The 16,563-nt window shown below is 43.7% G+C and overlaps 1 protein-coding gene across 2 annotated transcripts in view; it reads right to left on the bottom strand.

The window, feature by feature from the left end:
• prr36b (proline rich 36b) overlaps positions 1-10,458 on the bottom strand; it is a 39,279-nt gene extending 28,821 nt beyond the window's left edge. Inside the window, exon 1 of one of the 2 annotated variants that reach the window (XM_085453438.1) lies at positions 10,126-10,458. The gene's annotated coding sequence lies outside the window, so the exon portion shown is untranslated. Of the gene's footprint in view, positions 1-1,069; positions 1,091-10,125 lie in introns of those variants that run through there. The other variant, XM_085453437.1, reaches the window with a different exon arrangement.
• Between the last annotated feature and the right edge of the window lie 6,105 nt (positions 10,459-16,563).

Here is a 16,563-nt window from a genome sequence, read left to right as displayed (position 1 = left end):
TGTCAGTGTAAAGAAATCTAACTACACATTTAGCTGAGATGTCTTATTATAAGAAAAAGATGTCATCTCAACAGTGTTTCTTAGTTTCTCGACATGAAAAGAAACAGTGCTGCAGTAAATGAAAGAAATGTGACTTCAGCTGTAAGAAATGAATGTGTAAAATTACAGAAACAGATGAAGAGAAAGCTGAAAATGTCCTATTGGGGTTTTGTTTTTTTACAGTTAACCAAAAAAGGTTAAGAGTTAAGTTAACAGCTGCCGACAGAGGATGAACATACATCTCCACCCTCTATGTCTGAGTGATTATCTCACAGCAAACATTAAATGTCCACCCTCTGTGTTTTCAGCATTGTTGACTTTGTAAAAATGTGATTGTCGGCCTCTGCAGTGGGTCATATGCTCGCAGCGTCCAAGCGGCGTCCTACACCGAATTCCCTGCGAGCCTCAATGATGAGCTGCGCAGTAACTGAGAACAAAAGAAACCCACACAAATACAAAGACAAATGCACTGGTTCAAGCGTGGAATCAGCAAAGACCAAAAATGGACTCCTTTTTTTCCCTCCCTCCCATCGTCACCCTCACACACACACAGCTCACATTCTTTGTGTGATAACCATTCACTGGACGAGAGGCGGGGTCCACCCTGGCCATCCATCACATACAGGCGGTGTGATAACCCCTGTGTCAGATTCATGGCCATGTTTAAAGTTCAGCTACTACAGTCCAAAATCCCTCATATAGTTTTCTGTGTACTGCGAGTGTGTGTGTGTATATAAACACAGAATGTTGCCAACGCTGTTATCAGCTGGTGTTTTTGAAGCTGATCTCGTTTTTGGGGCCTTGTGTCTACACCCAGCCTCTTGCAAGTTTGCCTTCATGCAAACTGTGATATTTGTTTATGTTGTTTATTTGGTTTTTTTATTACACTTAATAAGCCTTAAGCTCATGATGGGCCAGCCAGCTCTGCAAGGTGAGATCATCCTCCTAGGCATCATCCCTTCCTAATTCCCACACTGGGACATAAACAAAACGTGTGTGTGAGGGTGTGCGTATATGTGTGTGTTCTCACTTGTGCGTGTATCCCAGCCACGCTACAGTGTTTAGACCAAAGCTGTCAGTACTGGAAGGCATCCAACTCTGCTGAGGGATCGAAGCTTTTCTGACTGTCTAGACACAAAAATGGCATTTGTGAATAATCAGGTCATCAGCATAGTTAAACGGAAACCCGGTATTTCAACCCCACCCCCATCTTTGTGCTTTTTTTCCATCGACTACGATCTACTACAGTGTGTTTGTGTGTATATATCAGCTGTGCTTATTGGGAACACAGCAGCTTACATTTAAAGACTGAAGAGGGAAAGAGAGAGATGTTCTTAATCACAGCAGGGTTGCTTTGATTCATTATGCAGATTAAAATTAATAAGATGCAGCGTCGCTTATAAGCTAAATGATAAGCGAATGTCAACTGTGCTCCAGCACTGTGGTCTGCCTTCACATCTAATTGCAGACTTTTGGCCTATTCTACACAAAAAGACTAAAATCAAAGTGTGACACCCCCACCCACACCCACCCCCTTCCCCATCCCACCTTTACCAAAGCCGACCAACTGCCCGAGAGCGTGTATGAGTAGCTGTGGTGGAAAGACAAGTCTGCTTTCACAGTGCACAACTGTGTACACACACATATGCATTCTGTGAGCCTTCTTCTCTCCTCGGGGTGTACTCTAAATAGTAGTCAAAGGGAGGGATTGTGGGGGGAGGAAGCAGTGATGGTGATGAGTGCAGTGGGGGTGGGGTAGGGGAGACACAAGAAAAGATGCAAGAAGAAAAAGCGAGCTTGTGTGGATGATGTAGCACGCTGCTAACGCTGACACGCACTTGCCTGAGCTTGATGGAATCATTCGAGGCATAACTAATGTCTCTTTAAGAGGATAGATGGTTCAAGCTGTAATCTATGTGATTAATCAATCTTTTAATTTATTTCATTTTTAGCATTTACTTTCTCTATGAAGATGAATATAATTTCAGTATCTTTGCTTTATGCCGCTTACTTAACTTTATGTTTAGAACAGCCTAAAGAGCGGTAAGAGAACTATTAGTCAAAGATTTGGAGAAAGTAGAAAACAATCAATGAAATCTGCAGTTTTTATGTTTAGTAACTATTAAATTATTGTGAATTATGGTCTCAGCATTAACCAAAATAATCCTCAATGTGATTTTGGTGGCAAAGCAAAGCAGCTCTGGTGAGCAGTGAGAGGACGGGACATTGGTGGGTCAGGGCTAGTTTTTAATGAGCATACGGTGGCCTTTGACCCTGGATTTGACCTGCTTTTATCTCCATAAACACAAGATAAAGGAGAGTGCTGTGTGCTCTTTAACACCCCTCCTGCCTCTGCCAACTGCAGATTTACTGTTGCATTTATAAAATCAAGTAAATTCATATTCATATTTTCAATGATGCCACACAGTTTGGCTGTCAATCTAACGTTGTCTTCTGTTCTGCATTTCACATTCAATGGCATAAAAGCTCCAAACTTCTGTCTTCAAAGCGCGCAAGTCTGCAGAGCTGCTTGAATAATTTACGGCTAACTTGCCTGCAGCCTCACTGCTCATGGGTGAGCGGGCTGATGCAGACTTGACGCAGCTTTACTTGTGACTGAGACCAGAAATTATCGAATGAGGTTGACCGTAGGCATGGAATTACGGTTACGTATAACTCCTGCTCTCTGAAAAAACAAAGAAGGGGGGGAGAATGACACATTCAAGATGCCACACGCTGGCACGGTGCCTCAGATTGTCCATTTAACCTAGTCTAAATTACAACAAGTAGCCTCAGTCAGCTCTCCATCCCCAATCACGAACACTGGGCTCCATTTACTGGATTTATCTTTGAAATGGATATTTGCATGATCCTCCATAAAACCCATGAATGTCTTTCTAGCTTTTCCAAACTTTTTTAGAAAACATTTTTTATACCATTAAAAGTTATAGTGGTTCAAGAGACTTAGGTTGTGTCTGTAGTAGAGTGTAGTTCTAAACTACAAATATGGAAAAAACAAATCTCCAATAATCAGCTGCCTCTCCAGTAAGCCTCTGATCCTGCAGGTGTACCACAGTCCAGGACTGCAGCTGGAGACAGCGGTCTCCGTTTTGCTCTGCAGTCTTGGTAAGCTCAGTGTAGGGACACGTGAACAAGTTCTCCACCTGCTGCAGGTTCTCTAATGGAGTGGCCACTAAGCTCTTGAGGACTACCACTGCCACCTGCGGCCCAGGACAATGTACTTGGAATCTGACCAGGGGAGACTATCTGGAGCGGCGCCTTGAATGACACAGAGGATCGCCACAACAGAGACTGCTCAGCCAAGAGGGGATAACTACTGGGTAGAAGCGAATGAAGATTCAAAAAAAGAGCGTGGCCATTCTTTTGCTTGCAAGAAAAATACTAAAGTGAATCTGCAAATATATCTGGGCTTATATGTGTGGGTAACACTGGTATATGTTTCTTTGTTGAAAAAAAAAATAATAATGCAAAATAAGAGGTAGAAGAACTCATTTATTAGTGGGATACAAATCACACCAGCCTTTATTTGAGTCCTCATAAGACAGGGATTCAATTGTGTACAAATAAAGCCCTGATACAGAATGTGGGTTTAAGATATGGAGAAGAGCAAATACATAGCAATGATGCTGAGGAGGCTGGCAGCGATGCACATCAGAGACATCTGACTGCTGAATGTTTCATCAACTCTCAGCCACGTCTTGGCAGAGTACTAACAACAGCAGCATCAGTCACTGATTCAGACCCAGAGATGAGATATTTCCTTAATTATACACTAACAGGTACTCTATAGTATCCTTTATGACTATAACTCAGTTGGCACACGGAAGTTAAAGTTTATATCACTTCATCGCTGCAGCCACAGACTCACGCCTGTGCCACTTAGTGGGCTGGTTTTGTTGCATGTGACTGCCTCTTCCGCAGCTTCAGCACTGAACATAATGGCTGGCAGCTCATCCATGAGATAAGAGACTGATTAATACCAAACAAATCCCCATGTGCATGATGAGGATGTGCATAAGGATGAAGGAAATAAACTGATAGGTATGCGATGTAGTGGCTGCGTGACACGCCGATAAATCCAGCTAGATGGCTGTGAGTGGCGCCGCTACCTTAATGCTAATCGCAGCTTTCTCTCCCCCCCCCCCCCTCCCCCCTCAAACACCCCCAACATGAGGTCAGGAAAACCGCCTCTGTCCCACACACAAATAAAGTGCAAACAAAGCCTGCCGCTCTCCATGGCATTCCCCACAGACCGTGGGAGGGATGAGTGAGCAGGGAGAGAGAGACAGAGTGAGGAGACAGCCAAACGGGAGGAGGGAGACACAGTGAGCTTCCAAAAAAGTCTTCTGCAAAGTGAGAAATCTGGCTGATAACTTTGTTTCTTTTTTAACTCCTCTCTTCTTTTAACATTTTTTGTATTCCCAAAACTCCAAAACTAGATCACATTATATGTGTTTTGATTGTGATTGTCCAGCTGGTTGTGGACATTACAGGCTCTGTAACCCTTTATTCTATTTACCAACCTGTCACGGAACAAATTTATATCCTTGTCAGTGGTAAGTGCTTCAAATTTGACCCACTTAACATCTCCAACATTTAGTTCCCTTGTACCTGCTACAAGTTGCTGACTTTCATTAGCATTTCATGGCAGCACTCTTACTCTTTTCCTGTGTGCACACAAGATCCAAGAGAGCACTATTATGCATTTTCCTTTTGATCTAAGAGTCGTGTACTTTACTACCTTAAGTCTGATTTATGTTGTAGCCTGGCATCTTTACGTTCCACTTTCCTTTGATGATGTTTACACCCTTGCTAGGCATTAAAATATCTAGCATTTTTCTCCCAGACATCACATGGAAAATGTACCCAAATGGATGGAAATACGATTAAAAGAGAAATATTTTAAGGACGTGGATGCCATCAGTTCTCCAGACCTACCTCTTATAGATGGCACGACCAAAGCGAACATAAACATCTACTGCCTTCTTTGCTCCTTGTCAAGTGAACTCCTTAATGGTGTATAGTATAGTCATTCCTACCGAATGATTTCCAGTTGTTCCCTGGGCTGCTCAGTAAGACAAAGTGAGGCATGAGAAATACCCTGCAAGTCTTTTTTCTACTTTTCTTGGCTGAAAGGGAGCAGCAGATTGTGTGACAGTCACCTGGATCACAGAAACATGTGATCAGAAAGGCTGGCACTAATCCTTAGGACTCTTCAGGGGCACTAAGATTTTACAATGTCATCAAGTGAGCAACTGAATTAAGAGTTTACAAGCCTATAAAAATATTTTGTTAATGTTGTAAATGTGATAAAAAAATATAATAACAACTACTGAACAATTTTAAAGCAAAGGGTAAAGAATAATAATGCGCACAATATGTCCATGCTGTATAGTAAAAAACCCCACCCACACCAAAGAAAAGAGATAAAACATATACACAGTATGCAAACACTTGAAGCCTTTGGTTCTCATAGTGTGGTGTGGTACAGGGAAACTCAGCACCCTGGGGACAGGAAGATTAACACATGACAGAGCTCATTAGCATCTCTCTTTGTCCAGGGTTAATCTTGAACAGTTAGCTTCAACTGTCCACAAACTGTCCACAGAAACAGAGAGAGGGGCAAGGAAGGCAGGCAAGAAAGAACAAGGAAGGAATATGAAGCAGTTAAAGGGGCCGTAGTATGTCCCAGAAAGTAGACAATACTGTGTGGAGCCAAGGCTAGAGGGGCAATCAGCCCCACAACAATAAGGGTGGAGACAGAGCCCAACTACAAACAACGGCCCCAATGGCGAAGGCCCTACTCCAGTCTGGCTAAGCTCCACCGCCTGCAGGGCCAACCAGCAGGGCAGCGCAGAGCTCCACTGTGTGGATATCGATCGCACAGGAGAAAGTGGGGAGCCAAGCAGGCAACTCCACAGATGGCCAGGGCAGTGAAGGAGACAGAAACAGACAGAGGAAGTGCATTAGTGAGGCAGGTTCCTCTGATGCTGTTAGCGCTTCCCCCTGGGAGATAAGAGAGATGTTGATGACATGGTTTTAGAGAGGACAGCTTTAAAAAAAAAAAAAAGAAAAGAAAAGAAAGACACAGAGAGAGACGGGGGACCTAACAGAGAATCTAAAGCTAATTTGTAACTTGAAGAGCTGCTGGATCATCTCCATAATGGGCCGTCTGCCCACAAACAAGCTCCTCTCAGGGGGTAAATGAGATCAGGCCAGCCCAGGACCAGCTGGTGGCTTGGATCAATGACACCAGATAGACCAGATACAGAGACAGGGGAAGAGACCAGAACCGAGGCATCTGGAGAGAAGGGCAGAAACGCTGCTGCCCAAGAGGCTCTGGTGCTCTCTTGAGATTCACAGAGGGGGGACACGGACATCCGCACGCAATGTACAACCGGAACGTCTCTGTCCTTAAGAGGATTATGCCGTCACGTTTTAAGTGGAACGTGGCACGTTCCAGATGGAATCTGATCTCTTGCAGGATGGCAGACAGGTTGCATGGTCAGGCTGATCTGCACCTACAAAATACATCCTTCTGAGAAGCACACATCTGGCCTTAAAACGGCACATCTGTCCAGGACAGAGACACTTATTTGAGCAATTCATAGGAAGTTGGTGATTTATGTTAGAGCAAAGAATGAAAAAGGCAAAGCAAGATTTATGTCAACAGGGTAAACTGATATGACTGAGAAATAAATTGGCTGTTACAGCTGCTTATGGTAAGCACCAGTGTCAGGCCCAAATGCCTATCATTCCTGTTGAGCCTGCGGTGAGGGTAGGCTGGCTAGACACTAATATAATCTTGACCAGTTTAGCCACAAACACACGGCAATGGCGATGTATGGACGACGACATTGACTCCATTATCTCAGAGCCAAAATTGTTAGAGGAGATTGGATGACTAAGGATAGAGCAACCATCAGTCTGGACCAATTTTTTAACTATATCGGTGACCAGATTGCACCAAAACGCAAAAAAAAAAAAAAATCAAGGCGCCACAAACACAATGTGCAATGACAAATCTGGTCTTGAAGCCTAGCAACAGGGCTGTGAACCATGTCCATTATCCAGCCTCCCACCAGAGGAATTCAGAGAGCCCAAACACAGCAAATTACTGCAGCTGCTGGCAAATACAGTCTCAAAACCACGTCGCCAGTTGCCAACTGCATGCCCTGACAACTGCGACGCCACCAACCAAGGCTGCTATCAAGGCTAGAGCAGCTAGACGACAGCAAAGTCTATCTCTTCTTTGTCCTCACTGTGAAAATTCAATGCAGTGCCCGTGGCGGTTTCCTCAAACCTCAATCAGCCAGCAAACAAAAGGAAATGCAGCCAAACATACCGTTTCTGTTGGTGTTTTGATAATCTCCAAACAAGAAGCTATTGTGCAGCTGTTGCCATGGATTAAAAGAGAGCTGTGGGGCGATAGTGGTAATTTCTAATGAGGCCATAAAGTGCAAGGGCCATGGGTTCAGGCTGAAAAAAGCTCGATGACCAGAGGGCCAGTTTTGTCCTTGTCACTGCTGAGAAGTTCAGAGCTGGGGGGGTGTCATTCTGAGTCACACACCCACCAACACCAGGCCTTTGACTAAGGGCGAGCTGACACACAGGTCTATTAATGCAACAACCATCTCCCCCTCTCAAGACCGAGGCATGGGTCGAGAGGCCAGCTTAGGGCAAAATAGGTCATTAGAATTTAAATTGCCTTGAAACAAATTCTGATGAAAGAGCTTTTCTTTGAAAAAACTAAAACAGGTATGCATATTTCAGATATTTTAGGTATGTTTTGCACAGACAAATGCAGGGGGAGAGAAACAATTACTGCACAGTTTCTCTCAGTGAATCTGCAAGACCTAAGAAAGCATTTATAACATCCTTCTTTAAAAGATATGAGCTACAACCATTAAGTTAGCTAAGGAATCTCATTACCACATGGTTCCTGTTAATGGGGCTCTAGTATAAGTATGCTCATTCACAGTTCAAATTTATTTTGCTTTATTTATTTTTATTTATTTAGTTCATCCACTGTCTGAAAAAAGCTCTTTTAGCCATCTTCCCACTATCTTAAATGCAGATGTCTTTTGATTGGCTGCACCTGGCAAAACATAAGATGGGCGTGGTTTATTTGCCTGAGCATGACCATATTAGGACTACCTGCTCTCACTGACATCATACAAAGCCGAGAGTAGAAAAAAACAGTCTGAGACATTGTGATTAGTGTTACATATGGTGATTTTATCATTTAAAACTTTGGTCAGGTTTATTTTAAAGTGATTAAGTACAAATCTGAAGCAACTCTTCATTTCATTTAGTGGACACATAGTAGTAGTAGCGGTGCAGGCTATGGGAGACTATTTGAGACAGCGACACTTAGTCCTCGTGCACCGCTAACACTGTAGACACCCACACCCTTGATTCCAGCTCCAAAAGTAGACAAAAGACAGAGGGATAAATGTTAATTTTCTAAAAGATGCAATACAAACAAAGACAGAGAAGATACAACTAGAAAGAAAGTAGATAACTCCATCAGATATTTCCTAATTACAATGATCGGTTTCATTGTTTAGCTTCTGAAAAATCTCCCTCCGCACACACACACACAAACACAATGCCTCTGGCATTAATCTCCACCCTCCAAGTAATAATCTTTCTGAAACATCTTAAATAACTTCATAAAGCTGAGTGTGGTTTTCAATGGCAGATAAATTTAATTTCACATGATTGCATTAGGCTGCATGTCTGTCCTCCATTTGCCTGCCTCATCCCACTGACTCCATGAGTCAGCCATTCTCTCATCCACGCACCAGAGAGAGAACAAGGGGGGGCGGCAGACTCACGGATGGCTTAGCCCACCCCCTGACTTAAGAGTCCTGGAGGGTCTCCAAACCCCAAGCCTGAAAAGTGTCCGTATTAGTTGCCCTGGGATGGCGTTTCCTCACGGTCGATCGCTGCTCATTATTTGACCAAGCCGTGCCCCACCAAGGCCACAGAGCTCAAGACAATTTATGTCCCTTGTCTGAGCCACCGCTGGGGGAAAAGAATACACTTGTAGGCTGAGGATAAAGATTTTTAATGCTTGCATGTTTGCAGTTTATTAAACGCTCTTGGCAAGGCTTTGGGAACTGTCAGTGTTTTCTCCTCCCTATTGTTCAGCAGAGAGGGAGCTTAATCTGTCTTGCTGCACTCACTCACCCCCCCAAACAAAAAAAAGGAATCAGCGAGGGAGCCCCTCCAGCCTTATGCCACAATAGCTGATCACTTTTTGGAGACGAGGTGGTGGTGATGGTGGTGACATTAATCACCTCTGATTACATGCCAGCATGAGACTGTGCACAAACTCTCTCTGAGATTTACACTCTCCCTGCAGGATCTGCGCAGAGATTTGCTTTAACATGCTCCAAATACGCCCAAAGTTGGTCTGTTGAGTTAAAACGAAAGCTGCAAATTTATTAGCACGATATCTGCCAGCTTCTTTCTCCCCACTGAGACGGCTGAAACATTGCTCAGCAACTCACACTAGTTGGCTCATCACAGAACAATGGGCAACCGCGATGGAGGATGGAGAAGGAAGGAGAGGTCAGAAGAAGAGAAAGTTTAGAGGTTAAAAAGGTGGATAAACAGTCACACAGCGAGAGGAAACACTATGAAAATAAACAATAGCGTGGATTTAAAGGCATTTAGCTTTTTTTTTCAGCTTTGGTCTAACAGGTCCTATGAGCACTTGAAGCTACCATGCAGCCTGCCACCGCCCCATCAAGCCCCTTTGCACGGGAATCAAAGTGACTGAAACGGAGCGGCTCGCCCTCAAAAATGATGAAGTGACACTAAAACAAACCCGTTTGTACATTTCCGACGCAAATCCAGTCACACAAAGAGCAAGCCGGATTCCACTGCGCTGCTTAGCGTTAATATAAAAAACACGAGTAATAACACAGTAAGCAGAGCAGACACTCCGTAACGGACGGCAGAAAATCATTTTAAATTGTGGCTTTTAATTAGCTAAACATGACTTATTGACTGACAATAGCATGCTAGCTAAAGCTAAAGAAATCTCGACCTTACCGGTTAGTGCAGCGACGAGCTAGCAAAATCCTCTCCAGCTACGCCCAAGTGTTAGCCGGTACACCCAGACTGGATCCTCGAGTCCGGCAAAAAATAACGACAGAAAGTGAGGATGGGAATTAAAAACGAAACCGGGAATGAGGGGCGGGAGAGCTGAGCAAATAGAGCCGAGACGTCAGACAAAAAAAAACTTCTAGGTCTCAAGCGTCGTTTTTCACAAGTGATGCGCGTTCTCTGAAAGGAAGAAAGGAGGAGAATGAGGCTTTGCTCCTCTCACACACACACGATAGTAGACCGGTGAACGGATGGATGGACAGGCTGAGGAGAAGGCTGACGCCGCCTTCAGGTACCCCTGGAAAAAGTGGGAATTGGGAAAGGTTTCCGTATGAGAGACCCGCTATAAAAAATTAAGTAAATCTGTAAGTAAATCTATAGCAATTCGTAATATTTGACTGATACTGATAATGTGAAGGGATCGTTGAATTTTTGTTTCGTTTTTTGCCGTTTTACCGTCAGTTAATGCTACTTAATAAAATGAATACCATTTACATGTCTCGAAGAACAATAAACTACATAAAGCTTCAGTTTGCAGCAGGTTAGCAGGTAGACCATTTTTGACGATGGGTAACAAACAAAATCCACAAGCATCACCAAATAAATAAATAAATAAATAAATAATAAACACGTATTATTATTATTATCACTATTATTATTATTATTTTAAAATTTCAAGATAATCCTAGGACATTATCAAACCATAGATTCAGCCCAAGTGAGCTAGTTTATGTTATTTTACTTGTTATGCTCATTTTTAACTCCATGTTTTTATTCTTTGATAACTAGATCAACATAATTACAGCCATCCTCCTCAGGGAGCCTGCCCTAGCTGTCACAAGGTAGGTGGGTCCAATGCTGACACAGGGGAGAACTCCACAGAGAAAGGACTCCATCCCAGGACCTTGCTGTGAGGCATCAGTGTTAACCACTACACCACCATGCAACCATGCAGTTATCTGATAATAAACCCAGTTTTTCTTATACCTGGCATCCCTTTTGAGTTCAGTCTGAAAAAGAGTTTTAGATTCATGTTAAAAAGTAGGTTTGAACAAGCAGGTGGGTGAGGCCTGCCTGAGATGACCATATTAGGATTACTCGCTCTCTATGACATCATAAAGAGTCATGAGCAGATAAGGCCTGTCTAAAACTGAGAATTTAAAAGACACTGAAGGCTGACACGTTGTCTCACAGGGATTATTGATACATATATTGGCTTTATTATTTGAAACTTTAAATTGTTTGATTATGAGGATTGACTATTTCAAGAGCAAACAAATGCAAAGCAAAAAAAATAAAAGATTTCCTGTAATGATGTTGATGAGATATAAAGTAATCAAACAGAATTAACAAAACTCCCACAGACCCACAGAAGACATGTCACGCCTGCTCTTAGCACTGAAACTGTATAATTCCACATTTATTGAGAAATAAGCATGGTGAAACACACGAAACAGGTGGTAGAGAGCCTGGACAGGTGGAGGTTTGGACTGGAGAGAAGAAGGATGAAAGGCGGTAGGATCCAGACAGAATACATGTGTGTGAATGAGATGGAGATGGACGGAAAGGTGAAGCTGCAAGGAGTAGAGATAGTGAGCATAGGTGAGTTTAAATACCTGGAATCAATCCAAGACAATGGACCGCGCACAAGAGAGGTGAAGAAGAGAGTCCAGGCAGGGTGGAGCAGTTGGAGATGAGTGTCGGGGGTGATTTGTGACAGAAGAATAGCAGCAAGAGTCAAAGGAGAAGTTTAAAAGTGAGTGAGTGGTAGTGAGACCTGGTATGATGAGTGGTTTGGAGACGGTGGTACTGATACAAAGACAGAAGGACGACTTGGAGGTGGCAGACCTGAAGATAGTGAGATCTTCCCTGGGAGTGAGCATCATAGTCAGGATTAGAAATGAGTACATCGCAGAGACAGCTCTTGTTGAGCAGTTTGGAGACAAAGTCAGGATGTTGAAGATGGATCTCCCAGGCAGGAAGAAAAGAGGAAAACTTCATAGGAGGTTGCTAGGGATATAGATGCTTCACTGTGACAACCCATAAAGGGAACAGCTGAAAGAAGAAGAAGATCAATTGGAAACTGCATCATGTTAAAAAAAAAAGTACTACTCTCTATCGTTCTGTGAGTCTGGGTCTTTCTGTGTTGCATGGCAACATCTAGCACATCCCGACACCACATGTTCACTGGGGGAAAAGAGGAACTTACACTCCCAGTACGTCTTTCGTTTCGTCCTCAGAAACAGGAGCTCGCTATGAGTCCTTGAAGGCAGCATTCACCAGGACAGCGCGCCATACTGAAATTGAAAAGGGTGAATAGCAGCAGAGGAGCTCTGCTTTCTCTAAGAGGAGCCAATCACCTCCCAGGCTGGGGGATTATTCAAATAAAGGATGATGTCACCTCTTGCAAGTCACCCTACTCTCTTGTCCGAGTTTCTCGTGGCTGTCTGTTGCCCTCCCTCTAGGCCCCTCAGACCCTTTTCTTCCATTCTCCATGCTCGACTGAACACACACACTCATGCACGCTCTCTCTCTCTCTCACACACACACACATTACTGCTGCACCCCATGCATCAAGTTGCCTGCATTGTCTGCCCTCGGTGCTACTGTTGCATCAAGAATTCAAAAACCTTCAGTGCATTTCAGACCTGTTGATTGTAATATCTGGAATATTTTTCATGTTTCTCCTTAACAGGTTCATCTCCCACAAGGCGTTTCCAAATTGAAATTACATTTCTTTTGTTTTTTCTGGAAGGTCTTGAACATTCTTTTGTCCTCAAAGTCACATTTCCACCAGCCAGATCCCAAATGCCCACCTGCCCGTCGCGTCAGCCTGTCCCAGTTGGAGCGAACAAATCTCAAATTGGATGACACTAATTGAAAAGGGTGAGGCAGCCAGCGGGAAAGGAAAAGGCAACTAAAGAGCAGAGCGTAGAGTGTGTCTGGCTTTTGGTTAAAGTTGCACGTTTTCTCTCAAGTCACAAACAGATACTGGAGGGCATTGTTTCATTCCCTGAAAAGCTTTTGTTTCTTGTGCAGCGTGCTCTTCACCAGAACAGAGCTTTTCATCAGACACAGTCTGGGTGGGCATGCCGCCTGTCTGTCTGTCTGCCTGTCTGCTGCTGCTGCCTCTGCTGCTTAGCTCCCAGCAGCCGCCTGCCTCCTGTCTGCATAAGCCAGGCTTTTGTGTGCTGGTCTGTTCTAAGATAGGTTTCTTTTCATGTCCAGCCTGTGGTGTGCTCTTCCTTTTCCAAGTGCTGAATAAATCTCACCTTTTCCAGAGGTGAGATTTATTCAGGCTTGTGTTTCTCGCCTGAGCTCAGGGCGGAAATGTACGACTCGATGTATGGCACTACGCCGATCACCTGCTTGCATGAAAACCTGTTATCGCCCTTTATCCCTCTCGATCAGATGTCCAGTGGAAGCTTTGTTTCTCTTCCTGCAAAGTGGATTGACCTCAGATTTGTGTGTTTGAAGAGGGTGTGTTGTGTTGTCTCACACCAACAAGAAATCCTGCAAGATTAGTTAGTTGCTTTTTTGTTTTGTTTATTCAAATGACAGATGAAGATTACAGCCACATACTGTAGAAATGTGTGAATTTTGTCGCGTCAATAAAGAATGCAACTAAATGGAATGAGACCAGGAAGAAGGCAGGGACTCGGGTGCGTTCGATGCCTGCTAAGTTGATGCTGACGGACGTATTGGCATGGTTAACCGGGTGCAACAAAGAGAGGAAGGCGGTGGTGTGCGGCACCGGAGACAGGAAGAGGCAGGGCCGTGTACCCTGCTGCACAGTTCCCGTGTTATTTACCTCATTGTTTTTTTGTCCACACAGCCCGCAGTCCAGCTGGGGCGGCTGCAGCACAAAAGGGGCTGGCGCTCAGTCAAGCGCCCCCATCAACAAAAACCAAACAAATCTGGCCGCTGGTCAAGAGTCTGCTACCTTTTTTGCAAAACTCTTACACAACACATTAGTTATTTAACAAGCAGCAGATACAGGCATGCTCTAATTGTGTTTCACATATTCCAGCATGTAGCAGTCAGATTGCACAGAGGTCTTAATCTCGAGTGTATCTGATGCATCCCAGTGTTGGTGTCGTCCCTGTGTCATTATAATTAATGTTGGTCCAGGTTCAGCAGTGCAAGTCACCAGTCATGTTGTTATGATGTCATAGATTTCCAATGTGGAAAAAACAAACAAAAATGGGTCGGGGTTAAGGTTGGGGGTTTGAATGTGGTTGTGGTTAGGGTTATGGGGTTAGGGTTTGGTGTGATGATATTTCTGGGATGCCTGAACCGCCTGCAAGTTAGGGGTTGGACGGATTGATCCAAATGTCGATAGTATCGATACCAACACCGGTATTGGTATTAGATTGATATCATCACAACATGATCGATGCTTTAGCTTATTTGTCTCCTCTAATTTCAGAAGGAGACATGTCTGTGCAAACACCGCTCCTCTCCTGCTGGCACACTTTGCGCTGCCCTCTCCTCCCTGCTCTGCTTTTTTTAGTTGTGGTGCAGTCACATGACTCGGCGGTACTGAGCAGCAACATGTAGGCTCAGAATTTGCACATTTGCCCTTTGTTTTGAAAAATAAACCTCATCTCATAAATCATGGCGCACTGCTCTCCTGTACATAAGCTGTCTTTATGAGTAAAAATCATTGGTAATGGTATCGGCAACACCGGCGCCATTTATTTGTTATCTGATCAATATCAAAATCTGCAGTATAGCACACCACTGCTGCCAGCCCTCTCGAGCCACCCAGGAAAGCAGCTGGCACTAAGAGACACACCCTTTATTTTCCCCTAAAGATATTCACAAATCAACCCCCTTTTCAGACAAGTGTCTCCCAAATGCATGAGAGCGATCACCCTGCACAGCACTTCACACTCCAATAGCATGAATATCATTATCTCACAAACAGGGTGTGTACGTGTGAACAAATACCAAGCGGATGCAGGTTAGTGGACGCCAGTGCAGCTGCTGCTCTCTGTGCACAGCGTGGACTCCCTGAAGACAACAACGTGCCAGCACTGCATGTCATTAACATACAGGATGCTTCTACAGCCACTAAAAGGCAACATGTGATGAAGGAAGGCAACGAGACCCTCATTAACGCGCCATCATCACACAGCAGGCGTGTTCTTTTGTGTGTATCTGTCGCCCACAGAGCACGATAGTGATGATAGTGACAGTCATATCTCGTTGCAAGGATTCATATCCACTGTGGTTTTTGCTCTGGTCCTTTATTCAAAAAGGCCCTGGGTCAACTATATTTGGCATGCAAATATAGTTGACCAGGTAGAAGCCATTTGCAAGGCTTCGCCCTGCAGCCTGCTTTCTCTTTGGGACTGTTTAATCAGCTCCAGGCTAAAATCTGATGATGTTAAGAGCAGGCTGGCCAGTTCCTCAGCCAGCCCTTGGCTGCATCTTTGAGTGAATAATTGATGCAGGTTCTGAGGATATTGGAAAGCTGTAGCAGCTCACCTCACTAAGAGGAGCATCTGCTTTGATCTTAGTCTATCACATGCTATCTACTTCCCATCTTCACTGTGTGGTTTTGATTTAGCTGAAACAGCCGCCCGCTTCCTCTATTTATTTCATGCTGAGTTGCAAGGTAGTTTGTGATTATGGCAGACTCAAAGTTTTAAGTACTCTACTCAGCGTAATTTAGCTTTTATAAGGATGATGTTTTATCCCCCCGCTCTTGTCCACCAAAGTGCCTGTGTTTTGGCTTCCTGTTACTTCCTTATTGCTTCGTATTGCATAGATTTCCTGTGACTGGTTGGCAGTTGGCTTCAGACAAGAGCCTGCTCTCTCCCTCTAGTGGTGCCAGACTACCACAACACAGCACAAGTTCATCAGACTGCAGTGCAAGTGTTTATTTTTTAAACTTTGCAGCTGCTAAGTTTCAGACATTTTGAAAAGAAAATATTGTGTTATTTGTTTTCATTCACATAAATTGCCCAATTTATTTAGGATTAGTCCAAGAGATGTCATCAGTGCTGACCGAGCCACGACATTTTTTATATTCTTTTTTATTTTGCGTTCAGAAGACACCATCTTCACAAAAAAGAAAGTAAAAACCTGTACAAATTCCTCAGACTGGCAATCTTGCACTTTCTCAAAATTAGGTAAAAAATAATTAAGACAGCATGAAAAAAAAGCAGCCAAATAAACACAGTGCACAGCTGTTCCCATTAAATCAAAACAGACTTAAAGAGCTTTTCTACAAGTGTCAGGAGAACACTAACAAACATGTTGCATTTATAGTGCATTGTTCCACTGTGATATACAACTCCTATGTGGCACATTATATCACTATTCTAAGTTGTGCATCGGTCTTTAATTAAGAGGAAATAAATACGTCTGCAGAAA

Source organism: Copadichromis virginalis, linkage group LG4 (assembly GCF_057382275.1).
Source record: "Copadichromis virginalis isolate Kocher_CV1m ecotype Utaka linkage group LG4, C_Virginalis_male_GT1.1, whole genome shotgun sequence".
In the NCBI taxonomy this organism is placed as follows: Eukaryota; Metazoa; Chordata; class Actinopteri; order Cichliformes; family Cichlidae; genus Copadichromis; species Copadichromis virginalis.
This window is presented reverse-complemented; position numbering and strand designations above follow the sequence as displayed.